This window comes from Pelophylax lessonae (genome assembly GCF_965119305.1).
Source record: "Pelophylax lessonae genome assembly, chromosome: 10".
Lineage (NCBI taxonomy): Eukaryota > Metazoa > Chordata > Amphibia > Anura > Ranidae > Pelophylax > Pelophylax lessonae.
Genome location: NC_138777.1, coordinates 143,712,174 through 143,734,406, shown reverse-complemented (window position 1 = coordinate 143,734,406; position 22,233 = coordinate 143,712,174). Strand labels below are relative to the sequence as shown.

General features: G+C 42.6%; 1 protein-coding gene across 2 annotated transcripts in view; it reads right to left on the bottom strand.

The window, feature by feature from the left end:
* The window catches only part of SPTBN2 (spectrin beta, non-erythrocytic 2), a 1,240,451-nt gene that overhangs the window by 717,848 nt on the left and 500,370 nt on the right, over positions 1-22,233 (bottom strand). The window lies entirely within an intron of this gene.

The window sequence follows — 22,233 nt, the reverse complement described above, 5'->3', positions numbered from 1 at the left end:
AGACTTGTCGATGTACTTCTGCCACGTTGTTCTATGGCAGAGGTACATCGACGACATCTTCCTGGTATGGGATGGCCCGGTGGAGCTACTGGAAGAATGGCTTACTAGATTAAATAAGAACAATATGAATTTGTTCTTTACTATGCACTATGACTCAAAATCTGTGGACTTCCTGGATATTACCATCAACAAAAGTGATGAGGGTTATATAACAACAACCTTATTCAGGAAATCCACAGCGGGAAATACCCTGCTGCATTCAGCTAGTTTTCACCCCGAACCTCTTAAGAGGTCAATTCCATACTCACAATATCTAAGAATTAAGAGAAACTGTTCCTCTGAAGGTGACTTCAGGAAAAAGGCAGGTGAATTAACGGAGAGACTCCTCGAAAGGGGATACTCGAAGACCTGTCTTAGGAAAAATTTCAACAGGGTACAAAACATGAAAAGACAGGACCTACTTTTCAAAACTCCCAAGAAAAACGAAATCCCTCAAAAGAATCCACCAAGAATAATTCTGAATTATTCCAATGAACATGATAAAATCTATGGGATTCTTAAAAAGCATTGGGCAATATTGAGGGAAGACCCTACTCTCCAACATATAGTTACACCATCTCCAGCTATCACCTACAGAAGAGCCACCTCCATGAAGGACAGTCTTGTCCAAAGTGAATATAGGGGCTCAAATAGAGAAGACCCCTGCAGGGATAAAGGGACATTTCCCTGTGGCAATTGTGACCAGTGCAGGGTGATAGTTAGATGCAAAACCACTAGGCTTCCCAATGGTGAACTATTTCACCCCAAACATTTTGTTAACTGCAAAACCAAGGGGGTCGTGTATCTGATGCGATGTGAGTGTAAGGCTTTCTATGTTGGGAAGACCAAACAAGAACTTGGAAAACGTATTAGCCAACATATGCAAAGCCTAAATATTGGTAACTTATATCTGCCACTTGGCCGACATATGGCCATCACCCACAGATACAGGACCCCCAAGGTAACTTTTTGTGCCCTGGAGAGGGTGCATGTTCCGGCCAGGGGGGGTGACTGGAACAAGCAGCTACTCCAGCGGGAAATGCGCTGGATTGTGAAGCTTAGGGCCACCACCCCCCCTGGCTTAAACGAAATGGAGAGTTATAGACCCTTTCTGGAGGGATTTTTCTCTGGAAAGACGGACTAATGGGTCCCCCCACATTAGCTCTATTTCGAATACTCAAACGTTGATTTGTATATAGTTTTCTGTCAGTTCTATAGACTTTCTTGATGTCTCCCCTGTTTGTTTGTCAGGGTTCTTATCACTAACTTCTCCTCCTTCCCCTTATCAACTTCTCCCCTTTTTTCTTTCTCCCTTTACTCCTACTGAGTATTCTGAGGATATATATTTATAAGTATGAAATCTTTTAGGAAAATACAATGTCTTTAAGTGGGTTTATTTAAGAATGATTTACTTGTTATACAATGTATGTATTATATTCATTTTCATGAACAAACTATGTGATTGCAGGATGCGACCACTATTTTCTTCCTCGATATAGTGAGATTAAGGGATATTCCCCTATTTATAAAAAACATATTTCCAGGGATTTTTCCCATTTTTCTTATCCCCATTTCTTTATTTCTTTTTTCTCCCTTTTTCTATTTTTTCCCTCCTTCCGCCTGGTGGGTTCACCAGCGGCTTTGGAGCCATAACCTTGCATAGCACGGTTTGGTTCTGTTCTTTTTTTGGGGAGATTACCCACAGCATAGGAGCCCGGCACGGGTGAGACATTCTCCAATGGAGATCCCCATTCAATAGGGATGTCCTCATTTAACAACTGGAGAAATCAGCGTCTTTTCAGCTGGATCAATTCCCGACAATTCTTTCGGGAATTCCATGTCTGAACCCCGGGTGAGCTCAGGGGGTTAAACGCTATCTCCCGTGCCGGGGCGATATCTGATAGGATTTTCCTTCTCTGTCAACCAGTACCATGCCGTTCTTTACAACAAGTAATCTATATAGATACATATATAACTGAGGTTTTGTTTCATTATGCATCAATGGTCTGATCATATTTATGATCGGATTCTTCAGTGTTATATGTTCATTTCTCTTTCTATTCTTCACCGTTATTTCACTCTGTCTTTTGGTGGTGTCCACGGACCGCGAGAAACATGGGCGGACATATAGCTATGCCCATCCGTAAGTCAGGGCGGAAGTATGTCTCTGACGGCGGCTACGTGGTACGCTTCAACAATAAAGACTATAAGGGCGGATGTGTCATCACCGTAGACTTGCGAGATTTCCCGCGAATTAGGGAAACGGAGGTGACGACATTGCAGTGCGCCGATTAGACGCAATCTCGCGAGACTCAACGAGAATTCACGGCAATGGCTTGATATTTAAGGAAACGCCGAGAGTCAGTCCGGAGAGTTATCTCTCCGTGACATGACAGGTCTATTGCCGATTTTTCCTATAATCAGTGAGTATGCCTTAGGGGACTTAAACAGCCTGTGCTAGGCTTTGACTCCACATAAGGGGATTTTTGTTTTGTTACCTTCAGGATACTGGATGGAATCTATAAGGCTGCGCTATTAAGCCTTGGGACCTGTTTGACGGCCAACGCTTATGGATAGCAACTAGATGTTTTACGTTCCACCTACATTAAACGGTATTTATACGTTATCTTAACGGGCAAGATTCATGTATGGCACATTTTCATATATGGGGAACTAGATGAATATATTCTTCTTTTTTATATATTGTTGCAGGCATTTAGTTGGTATTGATACCGATAAATACTGCAGCCCTTCAAGTGGTGGGGATACTATGGACAACCCACCTCAATATTGAGGTAAGACAGTCCAAATCTCAATAATCCATTATATATTTCTTTCCCTTTTTTTGGGGGGGGATTTATTTCTCCTCCATATAAAGTTATATATTATCCATGTATCTGTCCTAGATTAATATCCAACATCGACCTGAAAATCTGGGAATACATTTTGGAATAGAGATTTTATACATACCCGTGTGAATATTATATCCATAGAAGTCAATAAAGACACCATGGATGTTTCACATTAATACGGAGGTAAGGCATCCGAAATACCAAGGATATAATATATAGTCTACCGTGGTTAATGGATATATTTATTCTGTTGGTTCCCTGTTTTTCCTCTTTTTTTTTCTTCTTTTTTTATCAGAATTTACCATCTGTCAAGTCCTGAAGGCACCCCCATTGGAGGATAACCATCACAAGTTGTTAGGAACTCTTTCCTTCTTCTTATACTTGGAGAGAATTTTTTCTCTTCCCCTTTTTACATATTAAACATTTTGATCATCATAACAGGTGAATTGATTCATAGTCTTCTACATATATGGTGGTTTAAATTTATGGAACCCCCCCTTTTCACTGATAATGAATTATTATCTTTAGGTAATGAATATTATGAGTTAATATCTGACTCTTGCTCCTACACTGTGGGATTACTATATATCCCCCCCTTTCAGGACAGATATTTCTGGCTCCAAAGGTCTGCAGGTATGTGAACTCTCACCATGTGATATGCTTGCTTTTTTCTTTTTCCTTCTCTTTTCTTGCTTAATTTTCTATAGGGTATAAGATAAGGTTTCTGATTTATTGATGGCTAATTCAGCCAGGAATGTCTCTCACAATAAGATGGAGTAATATGTTGTCGCAACTACAAAAAGTATCCATGTTAATGATTTGATATATAATATTTAGCCATTATTTTGCTTTGTTCTTTTCTTTTTACATTTTTTTTGATTTATTTCTGGCATATGCTTTTCAGGAATATACACAGATTCCCTGAGGAAGATTCTGGTATTATACAATTCTTCGAAACGCGTTGGACTCTGTTGTGTACCTGTAACATTGTATTGTATCACATGTTTATTTATACCGTTACATATGTAATATAAATTACCTTGATGATTTTTCTTATAATTACTTTTCTCAATAAATTATTTTATTCTAAATTAATCTTTCCTATGAGAGATAATTACTAGTTGCCCTTAAAGTCCCACCCACCCAAAAGGGGGTTAGTCTTCTTTCACTTTTATAATAGTTTCACAGGGCAACACAGTCCTTTTGTTTCTTTCACACAGAAACACTTCGTCTTCTCACCTTTGAGACGTATTCACCCTTGGTTACCGTCCCGGGCACACATCACTCCGGGGGGTCTTCTCCCAGGCCCACACATCCTGTCGGGAGGCACACGCTGACTGTCCTCCTGCTCCCAGCCCACATGGCTTCAGGACACAGCTTCTGGAGGCAGCAAACAACAGGAATTTCTCTGAACAAATTATAGAGCCTTAACTCCCTCATTCTGAACAGGTGAAGGCCTTTCAACTTCCTGCTGGCTAGCTCTGTAGCCAACACCCTAAATTAATTAATGGACTTCTCAATCAGGTGGAAATGTATCTCCTTCCTGTGACTACATTCCCAGATTTAGCTGACTTCCTGTCACAATATATTGTGCTATATAATTGAGGATTAATGTATCAATACTCTGTCAATAGATTACTCCTCAAATGTAATGCGAGAGTGACCATAGAAATCAATGCTTTACTGTAATAAAGAATAAAACCACAATATACTAACTTATCTCAGTGACTCTATTAACCTAAAACTAGGCTATGTATCAGAGTGCACTCTGTATCCTATAGGGGGCCCCCCTTTACTTTAGATTGCAAGAATCTCCTGAATGAGCAAGGCCTTGCTAGTCTTTGCCGGCAGAGGTATCCTTAGTCATCCCAGGGAAAGTAATTGTAATCCACGGTAAAGATGATGATTAATTATAACGATTAACTGTATTACAAACTGGTAAGGAAATAGGATTCTGGGCTCAGTCAACTGGTACCCAATTTGAAGAGGCTGGAAAGGTGGGGTGAGGCCTTCTTATATGCCATGCACTATTCAGCACTGCAGTGTCCTGTGGCAAGGGTTTTATGACAAGGGCAGCTCTCCGTTGAACTAAAAGGTGGCACAGGCCCACCCTGGCTAAGTCCAGTAATTACAATATATACTCTAGATCGGATCACTCTCACCCAATATGATGAACTCCACGTCTCGCTGGCCACACCGCCAGCGTCCCGCTCTCCTCAGACTCACTCACAGTCTCTCTGTGTGTCCCTCCACTCAGTCCGTCACCGAGCTCCGTCCGCACACCCTCTCTCTCTCTCCGGTGTGTCTCTGCTAGGCCTCCGGCCTATCTCCTCTGCACTCCGCAGCAGCTCTTCCCCATGCTCAGAGCGCGCTGTCCTCGAGGCAAGAGAGCGAATCCTGGTCCCGCCCACTTTTTATAGACACTACCATCCGACTATGCGAGTCTAAATGCTCCCTGGGAAAATAGTCCAATCAAACAGGTTATCCACAATCTTCATTCCTTCCCGGGACTACATTTCCTATAATCCAATGTTCTGTTGACTTGCAGAAACTTTAATAGTAAAAAGACACAACAACCCCGAACAACTTTAGATGAAACCTGCAGCCAAGCTACACATGTAAAGAGAACATCAATTGTAATTCCCAGTCAGTAAGTAAAACAAAGGAAACCCATCCCTCCAGGAGCGAGGGAAGGCAAGAGGGCCAAGAATAACAAAGGGCATAGTCAGGTGACCTGGGCATCCCAGTCAGGAGCCCCCCGAGGGCCCCTTTTCTTTTTTGTGGACCTCAACGAAACCCTGTGATATCTCTCTGGTCTCTGAGGTAAAGGAATGGTCCCCTGAAGTCTCAAGTCAGGAAAATCGACTTCTGGCAAGTCAAGAGCTTCACAAAAATGCAACAAGTCATCCTTGTTCTGCAGAACCGCAGACCGGCCATTTCTAGTAGCAGTAAGGTGGAACGGGAATCCCCACTTGTAGGTGGCTTGATGAGACCAAAGCACTTCCAGGAGAGGCTGCAGAGAACGTCTCTGCATTAGGTTTCTTCAGGATGGGTCAGGAAACAGGGAAAGTTGGGCTCCATCAAAGTCCACAGTTGGCATAGTGTTGGCTGCCTGCATGACTGCTTCCTTGATAGCATACCTGTGTGACTTGCAAATTATATCCCTGGGTCTATCGCCATCTTGAGGGACCGGGAGCAAGGCCCTATCAATTTTAATGATCTCAGGAGCCTTGGCCCCCAGGATTTAGCGAAATATACCTTGTACAGTCGGCAACAGGTCAGAAGCATGGGTAGCCTCCAAGAGCCCTCTAATCCGTATATTTTGCTTCCGGTCCCTATTTTCATAATCATCCAATTAATCCATTAGACTAGCAAAACAAATGTAATCAATCCTATAATATGAATAGCATAAACCACATCCAGCAGCGCTAAGTATGTTTGCACATATCTTATATCAATTTCAATACAGTCCTCGTATCACATCATGCAGGTCAAATCATGATAATAGTCTCTTCTACTGATCGAAGAAGGAAAAAAACTATGGTACTCCAAGTGCTCTTAAATATAAATCTGCTTAACAGCCTTCACCACACCTCTAGTGCTTCCCACCAAAATGGGCACTCGCCAGATGAACACAGGTATAGATGTATATGCATAGGATGCATGCACCCTTTAAATCATCGGATAGAAACACTCTTTCCACCTGGAGGATCCGTATAGACTTGTGACCTCAGATCAGATGACCGTTTCGTACCACAATGCAAGATAAGGAAGATAGGAGGCGGATAGTGTGATACCGTTTAACATCTATTAAGTATACACTCACATGCATCCACCCCCCCCAAATCCAATCTGCTTACATTAAAATTCAATGACAAGGCATATTGTAATGGAAAGCTTAGACGTGTCACATGACTGGCTGGCCAATATCCAAGGGTATTCGGTGTACCGGAAGGACAGGGTTGGTAAAAGAGGGGGAGGGGTATGTCTCTATGTCAAGAACAATATAAAGGTGCTAGAAAGGAGTGACATTACGGATGGGATGAGCATGGATTTAGAATCTGTGTGGGTTGAACTCGATAGGGAAGAAGATAAGGGAAAAGTAGTTGTGGGGGTTTGCTATAGGCCACCTAACCAAGGGGAGGAGGTAGAGCTGGAATTTTTAGCACTAATAGGTAAAGCGGCAAAACTAGGATCAGTCATCATATTGGGGGACTTCAATTATCCCGACATTGACTGGGAAGAGGGGACTGCACACTCGCATAAGGCCCGGCTATTCACGGAAACCTTACAGGATAACTACATGTCGCAGTTGGTGGATTCCCCTACTAGAGAGAATGCTATCCTGGATCTATTGATCACTAATGACCCAGACATAATCTCGGAGGTAGGAGTCCAGGACAACCTGGGCTCTAGCGATCACAGGATGATCACATTTAGTATAAATAACAATATAAAAAGGCAAGTGGGGAACATAAGAACCCTAAACTTCAGAAGGGCAGACTTTCCAAAATTGTACTCATTGATGGAAAGGGTAAACTGGGACCAAACCCTGGGATCACTGACCACAGAGGAAAAATGGGAATGCTTTAGAACAATATTAAGCAAAGGCATCTTGCAGTGCATTCCTATGGGGAATAAATTTAGAAGAGACAAAGCCAAACCTGGCTGGCTAAACCGTAGCGTTAAAAAACTTATTAGGGGAAAAAAATTGGCCTTCAAGAAATATAAATCAGAGGGCACCGTATCGGCCTTCCAGCAATACAAGGAGGAAAATAAGAAGTGTAAACACGAAATCAAGATGGCTAAAATCAACTTTGAGAGACAAATAGCGGAGGATAGTAAAAAAAACCCAAAGAAATTCTTTAAATATATCAACAGCAAAAAAACTAGGGCAGAGCATATTGCACACATAATTAGCGATGATGGGAGGATGGTTACAGAGGACACTGAAAAAGCAACCGTGCTGAATTCTTTTTTCTCGTCAGTCTTTACGCAGGAAAAGGAAGGGTACACTGACCATGACTGTATGGTTAGTAGTAATACACAGGACTTGCCACTATGGCTAACAGAGGGGGAAATCAGGGAAAGACTGGATAAACTTAACACAAACAAATCACCAGGCCCGGATGGCGTACATCCGAGAGTGCTCAAGGAACTCAGTATGGTTATATCTAGACCACTGTTCCTGATCTTTGCTGACAGTATTAGGACAGGAGATGTACCAGGGGATTGGAGGAAGGCTAACGTGATTCCGATATTCAAAAAGGGCCAGAGACATATCCCGGGAAATTATAGGCCTGTCAGTCTGACATCAATGATATGTAAACTTTTGGAGGGGATGATAAGGGACTATATCGTAGAGTATGCTAAAGACAACAACATCATCAGTAGTAACCAGCACGGGTTTACAAATGGGCGATCTTGTCAAACCAATCTCTTAGCATTCTACGAGGAAGTGAGCTGTGAGCTAGATAGGGGGAGACCAGTGGATGTGGTGTACTTGGATTTCGCTAAGGCGTTTGATACAGTTCCCCACAAGCGCTTAATTTATAAAATAAGGTCTGCAGGTATCGACAGCAGGGTTTGCTCTTGGATACGGAATTGGCTAAAAGGCCGTGTCCAAAGGGTAGTAATAAACAGCGCATACTCAGACTGGTCTGAGGTAGTAAGTGGGGTGCCCCAGGGCTCAGTCCTGGGACCAACCTTGTTCAATTTATTCATAAACAGCATTGAGGAAGGGATCAGTAGTTCGTTATCAGTTTTTGCAGATGACACAAAATTGGCCAGGGCAATAACTGCACAGCATGAAGCAGATATCCTACAGAATGACCTGGACAAAATTACGGAGTGGGCAACGACATGGCAAATGAGGTTTAATGTGGAGAAGTGTAAGGTTTTGCACTTGGGGACCAAAAACATAAAAACACAATACACGTTAGGAGGGGAACCCTTGGGGGAATCAAAAATGGAGAAAGATCTGGGAGTCTTAGTTGATGATAGATTAGGCAACAGCATGCAATGCCAAGCGGCAGCTGCCAAAGCCAACAGAATATTAGCATGCATAAAGAAAGGGATGTATTCCAGAGATAAGACTATAATCCTTCCACTTTATAAAACTCTGGTCCGACCGCATCTGGAGTATTCTGTCCAGTTCTGGTCGCCAGTCCTCAGGAGGGATGTGTTGGCGCTCGAGAAAGTCCAGAGAAGGGCAACTAAACTGATTAGGGGGTTGGAGGACCTTACCTATGAAGAGCGGCTGCAATCGCTCGATTTATTTTCCCTGGAGAAAAGACGTCTGAGAGGGGACATGATAGCAATTTATAAATATCTTAATGGGGATCTCAGCTTAGAAGAAAAGCTGTTCATTCGAAGGAATTGCATGAGGACTCGAGGACATACAATGCGATTAGAGGAGAAGCGTTTTAACCTCAGGCAACGTGGGGGGTTCTTTACTGTTAGGGCTACAAGATTGTGGAATTGTCTACCACAAGAGGTGGTTTCTGCGGGTAGTATGGTGACTTTCAAAAGACTCTTAAGGCCCGTACACACGTACCGATCGTCGGCATACAAACGTCGGCGGACGAAAGATCTGCCGATTGTACGCGTGTTAGTATGGTGCCTCCGACAGATGTCTGCGCACAATCCGCGGACAAAAGTCTTTCGTGCAAACATGAAAATTTTTGTCTGCGGACACCAGAACGGACGATTGTTCTCCTGTCAGTACAGAATTCGGCCGACAGACCGCAGATTTGCAAGACTGGGCATGCTCAGAAAATTAAAAACACAGGGAAAGTTAACCATTACATGACATCACTTCTGCAGTCAGCTGAAGTCTGCAGACAAAATTCTTGTGCTGTCCTTGTGCTGTCTTTGCACTTTTCAACAGACACCGACATCCCGGGGAGAAAAGACGAACATTTGTATGCCGACGATCGGTACGTGTGTACGGGGCTTTAGACTTACATCTCAAGGATCAGGAGATTGAGGGCTATGTTAGATGATTACAGTCACACACACCTACACAGGTTGAACTGGATGGACTATTGTCTTTATTCAACCTCACCTACTATGTAACTATGTAACTATGTAACTATGTAACTATGTGTAGACCTCTCACTGCCAGTGCCGCTCACTCCTCGGGTAACCAGCGGAGAGTTCCGGAACTTGGTCGTGACGTCAAGCAGTTTCCTAGGAGACAGCGTGCCTACAACCTGACGCGTTTCGTCATAGGGACTTCAACCGAGGACGTAGATATGCTACGCTGCGCTCCATCATATAGCCACGATTTTCCGAAAAGTGCCAATAATAGATCCACCGTATAATTCCATATAAAACATTAATAATTTGAATTCAATAAAATTTCTCAATAAGAGAGCAAATTAACAATTTAATATGGATATAAATATAAACCTAAATGTAAACCTAAAATCACACATATTTTACCGAAAAAAGACACGGATGGATATCAATTGACAATGCTTATGGCCACTATGAACTATATAGGGAATCCACTAGTAATTGCTCAAAAAACAATTAAGGTCTAAATCAATATTTAACCCATTGGGTGCCAAAGCATTAGTCAGGTATATCCATTAAGTTTCCTTTTTTGAGAGTTCCCTCACCCTATTAATTCCTCACCATGAAGGGGGCATTTTTTCTATTCCCCAAAACTTCAGGCCTGAGGGGTCTCTCCCGTGCTTTTCCCTAAAATGTGATGGAACACTATGTTCTTTAAAACCCGTGGTTATTTTATATATGTGTTCTGAAATTTGTTTCCCTAATTTTCTTTTTGTGCGGCCTATATATATCATGCCACATGGGCATTCCATACCATATACCACATGGTTGGATATGTAGGAAATGAACTCTTTTATTTCAAAGGTTCTTCCATTCGCATTCGATGTGAAAGAAGTAAGGCCCCTAAAATGGGTATTTACTTAACGGCATGCCTTACATCTTCTACACGAGTGGAATCCTGTAGTGTTCCAAAATATTTTTGGTGTTTTCGGTGGATCTAGAACTTTACTCCCCAATGTTGTTTAACCACTTACCGCCCGCCCGCCGTCATATGACGGCGGGACGGTGCGGCTATTATCCTGGGCGGACGTCATATGACGTGACCCAGGAAATGCACGGCAGGCGCGCGATCGCGGGCGCGCCGCCGTGCACTGCCGGTGTCGGGGTGTCCCCGGGACACCCCCCGTCACCGGCAGGGGGGAAACAGCCACTGGGCGTGGCTGTTTCCCACGTGATCGGCTGTGTTCCAATGACACAGCCGATCACAATGGAGGCGGCCGGGAGATGACCGCGCATGCGCGATCGGGAGCGCGCAGCGCGGTCATGTCGGTGGCACTGTGTTCCGTAGGAACACAGCTGTCACTGGCAGTAGTAAACAGTCACTGACAGTGACTGTTTACTATGTGATCGGCTGTGAATCCATTCACAGCCGATCAGAAAATGTAAACAAAGAGCAGTAACTCAGTGTTACTAGCTCTTCTCTCCTCATACAGTTTCCAGTATGAGGGGAGAAGAACTAGAAACAGTGAGTTACTGCTCTGTGTACCTGCAAAAGTAAAATCACACAAATAAAGGTCCCCCCACACAGTCCTCAGCCCCCCCCCAATGTCACCTGTCACCCAACAGTCACCTCATCAGTGCCCAGAAATTGATACCCATAACGTTCACATGTGAACGCAGCGATCGCGGGCAGAATCACCGCGATTCTGCCCGCAATCCAGAAATCATTGCAAATTGCGGGACGCCTGTGCGTTGCCCCTGATTTGCAATAGCACCCCAAACGCTGTGCAATGTTGCCGCCATTTCCGCCTGCCGAATCGCGGTAACATCGCGCAAACAACGCATGACGCCCAAAAAAGGTACAAGAGCTTCTTTGGGGCGTCATGCGTTGTTTGCGTGATGTTACCGCGATTCGGCAGGCGGAAATCGCAGCAACATCGCACAGCGTTTGGGGTGCTATTGCAAATCACGGGCAACGCACAGGCGCCCCGCAATTTGCAATGATTTCTGGATCACGGGCAGGATCGCAGTGATTCTGCCCGCGATCGCTACGCTCACATGTGAACTTAGCCTAAAATTCACCGGTCACCAGAGACTGCCATCAGTACCGCCGTGCACCATCGCCCGTCACCTGTCACCCATCAGTGACCATCGCCTGTCACCTGTCACCCCATCAATCACCGTCACCTGTCACCCCATCAGTCATTGTCACCTGTCACCCCATCAGTCATCGTCATCTGTCACCCTATCAATCATCGTCACTTGACACCCCATCAGTGATCGTCACTTGTCACCCCATCATCATCGTCACCTGTCACCCCGTCAGTGATTGTCATCTGTCACCCCATCAATCATTGTCACTTGTCACCTCATCAATCATCATCACCTGTCACCTCATCAGTCATCATCACCTGTCACCCCATCAGTCATCGTCACCTGTCACCCCATCAGTCATCGTCACCTGTCACCCCATAAGTCATTGTCACCTGTCACCCCATCAGTCATTGTCACCTGTCACCCCATCAGTCATCGTCACCTGTCACCCCATCAGTCATCGTCACCTGTTTGCCATATGCATGCAATCACTTACTGACCGCCTAACGACTATATGCGTCGGCCATTAAAAGCTAAATACTGGGGTTATGGCAGCAGATAGCCCCCATAACCCCGGTATTTTTTGAAACGGCGGGCGGTCGGCTTTCAGATAAGGGTGGTCCCAGTGGCGGATTCGCCGCGGAATTACCCTTACGGTGCAGGGGAAGAGGTGCCCCCCCCTCCTGCCGCGTCCCAGACGTTTTCCCAGCTTACCGGACCCGCCGGCAGCGGGGAAAACTATCCGGTCCCGGATCCTCAGAGACAGGAAGTCGAGTGAGGGCAAGATGGCCCTCACTCAACTCTATGGTCTTGGAGGACCGGAGCTACGTCAAAAGACGTTGCCTAGCAACCGGTTTAAAGGGCCGCTTTTTTTTTTCTTTTTTTTTTTTCCTCTTTCAACAATTTTTTTTTTTCTTTTCTTTTTTAGTGTAGTTGTGAGGTGTGAGGTCTTTTTGACCCCAGATCTCACAATAAAGAGGACCTGTCATGCCTATTTCTATTACAAGGGATGTTTACATTCCTTGTAATAGGAATAAAAATGATCAAAACATTTTTTTTTTTAAACTGTGTAAAAATAAAAAAATAATAAATAAAATAAATAGGAAAAAAAAAAAAAAAAAAAATTAAAGCGCCCTGTCCCCGTTAGCTCGCGCGCAGAAGCAAACGCATAAGCAAGTCCCGCCCACATATGTAAACGGTGTTCAAACCATACATGTGAGGTATCGCCGCGATCGTTAGAGCGAGAGCAATAATTTGAGCCCTAGACCTCCTCTGTAACTCTAAGCTAGTAACCTGCAGAAATTTTTAAAATGTTGCCTATGGGGATTTTTAAGTACCAATGTTTGGCGCCATTCTGTGAGCATGCACAATTTTGAAGCATGACATGTTGGGTATCTAATTACTCGACGTAACATTATCTTTCACATTATGGAAAAAAATTGTGCTAAATTTACTGTTTTCTTTTTTTTTAGTTCAAAAAAGTGAATTCTTTTCAAAAAAATCGCATCTGGAAGACTGCTGCGCAAATATGGTGTGATAAAAAATATTGCAACGATCTCCATTTTATTCTCTAGGGTCTCTGCTAAAAAAAAATATATAATGTTTGGGGGTTCCAAGTAATTTTCTAGCAAAAAAAAATGATTTTAGCTTGTAAACACCAAGTGTCAAAAATAGGCCCAGTCTTAAAGTGGATAAATGGACAACTTTGTGTAAAGCGCTACTTGGATGTTAGGCCTATGTGTGTGGCCAGGCTGTGAAAAAGTGTTACACATGTGGTATCGCCATACTCAGGAGGAATAGCAGAATGTATTTTGGGGTGCAATTTTTGCTATGTACATGCTATGTGTTAGAAATATTGCATAAATGGACAGCTTTGTTTAAAAAAAAATGTGTTTTCATTTTCTTTCCACATTTTCCAAAAACTTGTGGAAAAAAATGACATATTCAAAAGACTCATTATGCCTCAAAAATTATACGTTGGGCTGTTTGCTTTCCAAAATGGGGTCATTTTATGGGGGTTTCCATTGTCCTGGTGCTCCAGGGCCTTCAAAAGTGCGATAGGTTGTCAGGAAATTATATGTGTAATTTGTGCTCCTAGAATGCCGGACGGGGCTACTTGAATGTTAGGCCTCTGTATGTGGCCAGGCTGTGAAAAAGTCTCACACATGTGGTATCGCCATACTCAGGAGGAGTAGTAGAATGTGTTTTGGGGTGTAGTTGCAAGTATACATGTGCTGTGTGAGAGAAATAACCTGTTAATATGGCAATTTGTAAAAAAAAAAAAAAAAAAAATCTTGTAAAAAATTTGTAAAAAAAAAAAAAAGAGTTGTGGGAAAAAATGACAACTTCAAAAAACTCACCATGCCCCTTATTAAATACCTTGGAATGTCTACTTTCCAAAAAGGGGTCATTTGGGGGGTATTTGTACTTTCCTGACTTTTTAGTGTCTCAAGAAATGAGATAGGCCTTCAGTACATCAGGTGTGATCAAGTGTGATAAATTTTCAATGATTCGCACCATAGCTTGTGGACTCTATAACTTTCACAAAGACCAAATAATATACACTTACTTAGGTTATTTTTACCAAAGATAAGTAGCAGTATAAATTTTGGCCAAAATTTGTGAAGAAAAATTACTAATTTGCAAAATTTTATGACAGAAAAAAAGAAACATGCGTTTTTTCACGATATTTTCAGTCTTTTTTTATTTATAGCACAAAAAATAAAAAACCCAGTATTGATCAAATACCATCAAAAGAAAGCTCTATTTGTGTGAAAAAAAGGACACAATTTTTGTATGGGTACAGTGTTGCATGACTGAGTAATTCTCAGTCAAAGTGTGAGAGCGCTGAAAGCTGAAAATCGGTCTGGGCAGGAAGGGGGTGAAAGTGCACTGTAGGCAAGTGGTTAAAGATATCCTCAATCTCTCTGTATTGTACATTATAGTCTGTGATGAAACCCCATTGGTGCTTATCATTAGATGTTCTCTCTTTGTTTGCCAAGCAAACTGCATGAGGGATTTCAAACACTTTCTTAATTGTCTGGTCAATGTTCTCTGGCCTATATCTTTTCTCCACAAATTTGTCTTTTATAATCGATGATTGGCCCAGGAAATCTTCATCTATTGTACAATTTCTCTGAACTCTTAACATCTGTCCTTTAGGAATGTTCCTCAACCAGTTGGGATGGTGCCCACTTTGTATAGGGAGGTATCCATTTCAGTCAGTGGGTTTAAAGTATGCTTTTGTTATTATCTTTTTATTTTCTATAGAGACACCTACATCCAAATAATTTATTGTTTTTTTTACTCCATGTAAATTCTAACTTGATGTTTTGTTCATTGGAATTATGATCTTCCATATAGCTCTTCAGGGATGTCTCACTCACCGCCCAGATAAAGAACATATCATCAATATATCTTTTGTATGTTAGTAGTTCCTCCTTACGGTTTGCATGTACTCTCCTATCCTCCCACTCCCCCATAAAGAGGTTTGCGATGCTGGGTGCAAATTTTGCACCCATCGGGACACCTCTTTTTTGGGTGTAGAACTGCCCCCATACCAAAAATAGTTATGGGAGAGGCAGTATTCTAAAATCATTCCTAAAAATTTCTTTTGTATGTGGGGTAAATTAGTTTGTTGACTCAAGGCCCAATTTAATGACAGAAGGGCATCCTCGTGCTGAATGATCGTGTACAGGGATGCCACATCTGCAGTCACTAGATAAATTTCAGGGACTTCTGTCAGGATCACATTATCTAATAAACACAAAAACTCTTTTGTGCCCCTCAAAAATGCTTTTATCTGCACAACACTTTCTTGTAAGAAACGGTCAAGGTACTCCCCTACCCTTGCAGATAAAAGCATATTTGAGGGACACTAAAGAGTTTTTGTGTTTATTAGATAACGTTTATTCCGATGACATCATTTCTATGACAAAACGCGTCAAACAAGAGCTTCCGATGACATCATTTCTAAGACGAAACGGGTCAAGCTGTAATGCACGCTGCCTCGTTATGGGCCCTTCGGTGAACCGCACGCCATTTCCCCACTTCTGGATATGGTGGATACAGTGCAAGTCTCACACACAGACACCAGAAAACAGCCGCGAGGCTGGAGAGGTCTGTTAAGGGCACCAGTATACTCTTTTATTGTGAGTGACTTTTATTTGCAGTTATTTTGCAGTGTTTTATCTGAGAGAAGTTTTTATAATAAAAGGATTTATAACCGCCTACACGATGAGGAGCCTTTTTTCCTTTTTTTCTTTTTACCCTGAGCTAAAAAGGCGCAACTAGAGGACCCCCATACACCAGTAAGGACCAGGAGCTTATGAGATCAAGCCTGTATTGATTTCTGCTGGCGTATGCCAACAGGAATCCAAGGGATCTGGTAAGTGAGCCATCTTACCATTCGGCACCTGAGGTGAAGTGGAGGGTCACACCACTACTGTACCAGCATAAGCACCTTTATTTGCACCTGTTGAATCTGCACTGAAAGGACCTTATTGCACAATTTGCACTTTCCTTTTTTAAGCACATTTCTATCACGGACTATATACATTTCTTGTTTTACTTTGTGAATATAAATGGACGTTATTTATAATTTTTTGCGGAATAATATATGAATAATTGCCAGCACATATATTTCACTTTATGGATGTCATCCATTCACCCAGAGATCATTGTTGATATATATTTGCACTTTATCAATCACTGATGGTGAAATCTATGTTGCTTATATTTATATATTTTTTTTTTTTTTATTCTATTGTGACATTTTACACTACTTAGTTATTATATATGATTTAAATAAGCAAAAGGTAGTAATACCTTAACACAGTTTTGTCACACTATATATGCAGTAGGGTCTTATAAGCCCTCCATCATCAGAGGTTAGCGCAGTTTTTAATCATCTTACCTTTTTTCAACTACACCCATAGTTTGAACTAGCAGCTTTCCTTCCTATATATATAATATCCCAGAGGCGCGAGTGATATTACAATTACACTATTGTCAATTAATATCCATCCGTGTCTTTTTCTGTAAAATATGTGTGATTTTAGGTTTACATTCAGGTTTATATTTATATCCATATTAAATTTTTAATTTGCTCTCTTATTGAGAAATGTTATTAAATTCAAATTATTAATGTTTTATATGGAATTATACGGTTGATGTATTATTGGCACTTTTCGGAAATTTTTTTTTCATCTTAGTGTTTTTTCAAAAAGATTTGAATTTTATAGACTTCCTTAGGTTTTATACAAACCCATATTTATTAACCAGCCTTGCAGTGGTATTTTGCTTATTTGTGTATTTTAACACATATGATATTGAAGGTTACTTCATATGTCTTATCAATTTTAAATTAGCTTTTAGAATTATGATATGTTTTATGATGGCTTATAGAAAGTGTATGTTGCACTAAATGTGTTGATTTTATGTTGCCATTTTACATATATGTGTAAATATAAGCGATCTTTAGAGTTGCCCAGAATCAAAATGGTTCCCGCGATATAATCATATGCAAAACTTTTTGTAATGGAAGAGAGTAATTTCACTTCCTGCCGGATGCACTGTATTGATATGATGGAAGTATCGTAGCATCCCGGCTAGCTAATGAATATTCATTGAAGAAAGGGGCAGGCTCCAACGATCGTGGCTATAAGATGGAGCGGAGCGCAGCGTACCTACGTCCTCGGTTGAATTCCCTGTGACGAAACGCATCAGTACGTAGGCACGCTGTCTCCTAGGAAACTGCTTGACGTCACGACCAAGTCCCAGAACTCTCCGCTGGTTACCCGAGGAGTGAGCAAGACTGGCGGTGAGAGGTCTACACGTCTAAGCTTTCCATTACAATATGCCTTGTCATTGAATTTTAATGTAAGCCGATTGGATTTGGGGGGATATCGGTATCACACTATCCGCCTCCTATCTTCCTTATCTTGCATTGTGGTACGATCCGGTCATCTGATCTGGGGTCACGAGTCTATACAGATCCTCCAAGTGGAAAGAGTGTTTCTATCCGATGATTTAAAGGGTGCATGCACCTATGCATATATGTCTATACCTGTGTTCATCTGGTGAGTGCCCATTTTTGTGGGGAGCACTGGAGGTGTGGCTGTTGAGCAGATCTATATTTAAGAGCACTGGGAGTACCATAGTTTTTCTCCTTGTTTGATCAGCAGAAGAGACTATTATTATCATGATTTGACCTGCATGATGTGATACGAGGACTGTATTGATATTGATATAAGATATGTGCAAACATACTTAGCGCTGCTGGATGTGGTTTATGCTATTCATATTATAGGATTGATTACATTTGTTTTGCTATTTGTTTTGTTTAACAGCAGCTGCTATCATAAAATGTATTATTTTAAACAAACCATTATATTCCTGTAGACCGTCAGTGCTGGGCGAGTGATTTTAGGTTTATAACTTTAACCACTTTTTTGCTTGATCCATTAGACTGTTCAGAACTGTATCACTCCTCATAGAGTTTTCTTTCAAGGCCTCCATGGATTGTAGAATATCATCCTGGCCACTCTCCAGCGTATACCTATGGCCCAGGGCCTCTGTATCCTCCCTCAATGGCCTGCTTCACAGATTATTCCACTGTGGAAGTAATAAGCTGCATTATTTTAGTCTTAGTGGGGAGGGCTTTAATATAGGCCTTCCAGTCCCAGTCCCCTTCAACCTTCTCGGTGTTAAATACGTCAGGGGATCTGGCATCAGAATGTGTGGAGGGGCAGGGGCTGTGCCTGGATACCTGCGAGTGTGAGGATCCCGACGGGGAGACTGCCTCACAAGCCTGAGGTGAGTGTGCTGTGATCCGTGCTGCCGCCATCTTAGGTGTAGCGTGGTGTCCTCCTGGATCGGCCGAGAAGAGGGTTCTGAGAGCTCCAGCGCGAGAGCTGCTACCTCCGGGAGGTTGGGAGGAAAGTCTCCGCTTTGCTGGCATGGTAAGTACCCGAGGAGAGGGTTTAGGTTTGCTGCAGGACTGCCTTTATGCTTGAGTGAAGGGGGAGCTCCGACATCGCACGTCCTCACTCCATCGCGGTCAGGCCAGGCCCGAGGAGTTTCCTTTTTAACGATGCTGTGACCTGTGAGGTGGGACTTGAGAGGTTTTGGACTTTTCTTGTAGGTGTGACTGGGTGGGATTGAATGCTAATTAGGATGTATTCCATCCCACCCACCATCAGAGCTATGAGGAAAGTCGCATCATTTGCAGAGGTTGTGTTCTAGACTACAGATGAAGCAGGAAGTGGCTGTAAGGCTCTGGGTCTACATCCAGACTATACAGAACATAACACGGTACAAAGCCTCAACTAAACCCATAATACCAGAGGATCTACAGATGACAGAGTAACATGGTACAAAGTTATATTCTACTCGGACTGATCATTCTATTTAGTTCTAGAGAAAAGAAAGTTGGAGTTCAGCTTTTATTTTTTTCCATTCATTAATAAGAAATTTAGGTGAGCAAACTAGAAGGATAAAATGGTCTTTAATGTTCTCTATCACTCCTCTGTAATACCATTATGAAAGTATACAAGCAGTGCAATACGGGCTATTTCAGACAGAAGGTCAGGGGCAGTAAATTCAGGCGATTGAGCCACGATTTTACCCACCTCCTTTCCTGGTTGCCCACTAGAATTTTTGCAATAGAACTGGACAGGGCTGTACACATGCTGTGACCACAGCATTGTTCACTAAGAATGCAGAGTTTGACAAGTGGCACTACCTGTCAAACTTGCTCAGTTCCATGGGGCCATGCTACAACTATGAGCAATGCACCAGATTGTGGCACAGTAGTTAAATATTACAGGGTAAAATCAGGCAGCGAGAAGGCAATATAAGGCTTCCTATTGCCTGTCAAATACACTTTGAAAAGCACTCCAAACGTGGCACCACAAGTGTGAAAAAGCCATAACTCCTCTTCCAATAAGTGCTGGACCAAAAGTCAGTAATACTGTGGAAATTTCCAACAGTCCATGGAGTACTGAGATACAGTATAAACATATTTTGTGTTTCACTGCCTACTCGATGTTCATGCAACATTATCAATGCTCACAGATGCTGTAATAAGAGATAATAAAGAGATCAACTTATCAATAATGCTTCAAGTAATAAGCTAAAAAAAGAAGACCTCAATTTACAGAACTACAATTGCTGTCAGAAAGTGAAGACATAAATTACATGTTTTATTAATGTAGAACTGATGTGTCTTCTTAGGCTAACACATGCAAGTGAGACATGGACAAACATCAGAAACCTACCTATCCAGTTCTGTTAGTTCTTACAGATACTAATTAATTACAGCACTTCCACTTGCAAGCCACCTCCTTGTTAACACAGCAGCATCACTAAAATACACTGAACTACCAACCTTTCCATCATGTTTGATGCATATATCGAAGGTCCAGTTTACGTCTGCGTTTAGGGGCAAGAAAATTGTTGAGCCATTGTGTTCTATGTGTTATACCGCCGCTAGCAATAATCGCATGTAAAACTCAGCAGGCTAGTTTTACCCAAGTTGATTGATCGATCAACTTGGGTACATTCAGCCTGCTCATACATGATTCAAACCGTCTATGATAGGCGTAAGGGAGTGCTCTGGAAACTGCAGGTTAACACTGATTTTCCTTTTCCCAGCCATAGACTTAGTTTCTTTTCAGGGTCCTTTGAGGCATTTTTCGGGATGACCTGGAAAGCATATACTATAAGCTGTATTTGGCTTAGCTATTTTGGGTCTTGTTTCTTTGCACCCTTTATTTTAATGATAATTTTTTTTTCATTTATTACAAATGGGTTTGCTTTGCTGCATAAAAAAAAAAAATAAAAAAAAAATAATATCAGTGTTACACTAAATATTATGGTACAAGTAGACCTATGTATTATAGGTTTGGTTGAAGGTTAGGGTGAGGTTTTAGGCCAGGTTCATGTATGTGCGGCCGTGGGTTCGTGCCTGGGGTCCGGTGAGTGTCTGTTTACTGGTTCAGGTGCAATTCAGGTCCGAATTTTTGCCTGAATTTGCATCTGAACCAGACCCAAAGACACACAGGACCCTTCTGCAATCCGGACTGCGGCTGCCCAGGACCTGTGTGATCCGACTCCATTGAGAGCCGGTCACACTGATCTGTCATGCAAATTGAATGCGGGGAAATGCAAATTGAATGGGGAAACCCGCATCCAATTTGTATATATATGTAGCACCCTCCTAGTGGGTGCTAGGAAAAGTATATGGGTGACCCTGCCTGCTTATCAGGGGGGCCTTGATTGTCCATTTAGGCTGTCATGTGTTCTCAGGTGTGACTGTTGAGTTGGGGAGTCTCCCCACTGTATCCAATGAGGGCTCTCATAGGACAGTGGAGGAAAACTGACCAATAGCACACAAGGGCTTGTATCCATTCCAGAGGGCAGATTCTGCCACAATGCATCCTGGGAGGGGGATATAAGTCTGAGGGCAGCACATGACAGGGTGTCTTTGGCGGGAAGCAGTGTCCCAGGAGACGGGTGATGGCTGTCTCTCCTCCTGTCAGTGTGAGGGAAGGTGTCCTGGGCGGTTGGCCTAGAGGACAGAAGTGCTGAGGACCGTGCGGAGCTGTTGGGGCCGGAGTTTCCAGGAAAGCAGAGTCGTGAGTACTGTAAACTGCCCTGGGGTCTGCCTAGGATAGGAGACCACTCCAGGAAGGTCAGAGGGATCCAGGAGCCAGCTAACCAGGAGGAAGCTTAGAAAAGGGGGGTGACTGAGTCTAAGCCCTAAAGAGGAGTAGAGGAATAAAGAGGGTGCCGGTGCGGGCCCTGAAGTGTTAAGAGCTGCAGCAGTATTTCAAGTAGCTCCCTTAGCCAGGAGGGCTTAAAGGGAGCAGTGCAAAGGACTTTGTGTTACTGGGGAAGTGTCAAAGTCAGTACAGAGTTAACAGGACAGCAAGTCAGCGTTAATAAGCACCAACCAGCGTTGACCGGCATCCAGCCGGCGTCGAGTCAGCGTCAAGAGGCTTTTTTCTCAGTTGTCCCATTATAGTGTATAGTCGAGCCAGAGGAGTATCCCACTCATTCCCTTCTCCCAATCAAGTTCCAAAAATAAATACAAAACCCAAAGATGCTTGACAGTTTCTTGTCTCAGTGCTCACAACTTGGAGAACATGTTTTTTCTTTTTCCTTCCAAAAAAAGAGAACATGGTTAAATGTGCTGTGGTTACTAGCGGTAACCCTGGCAGACCCA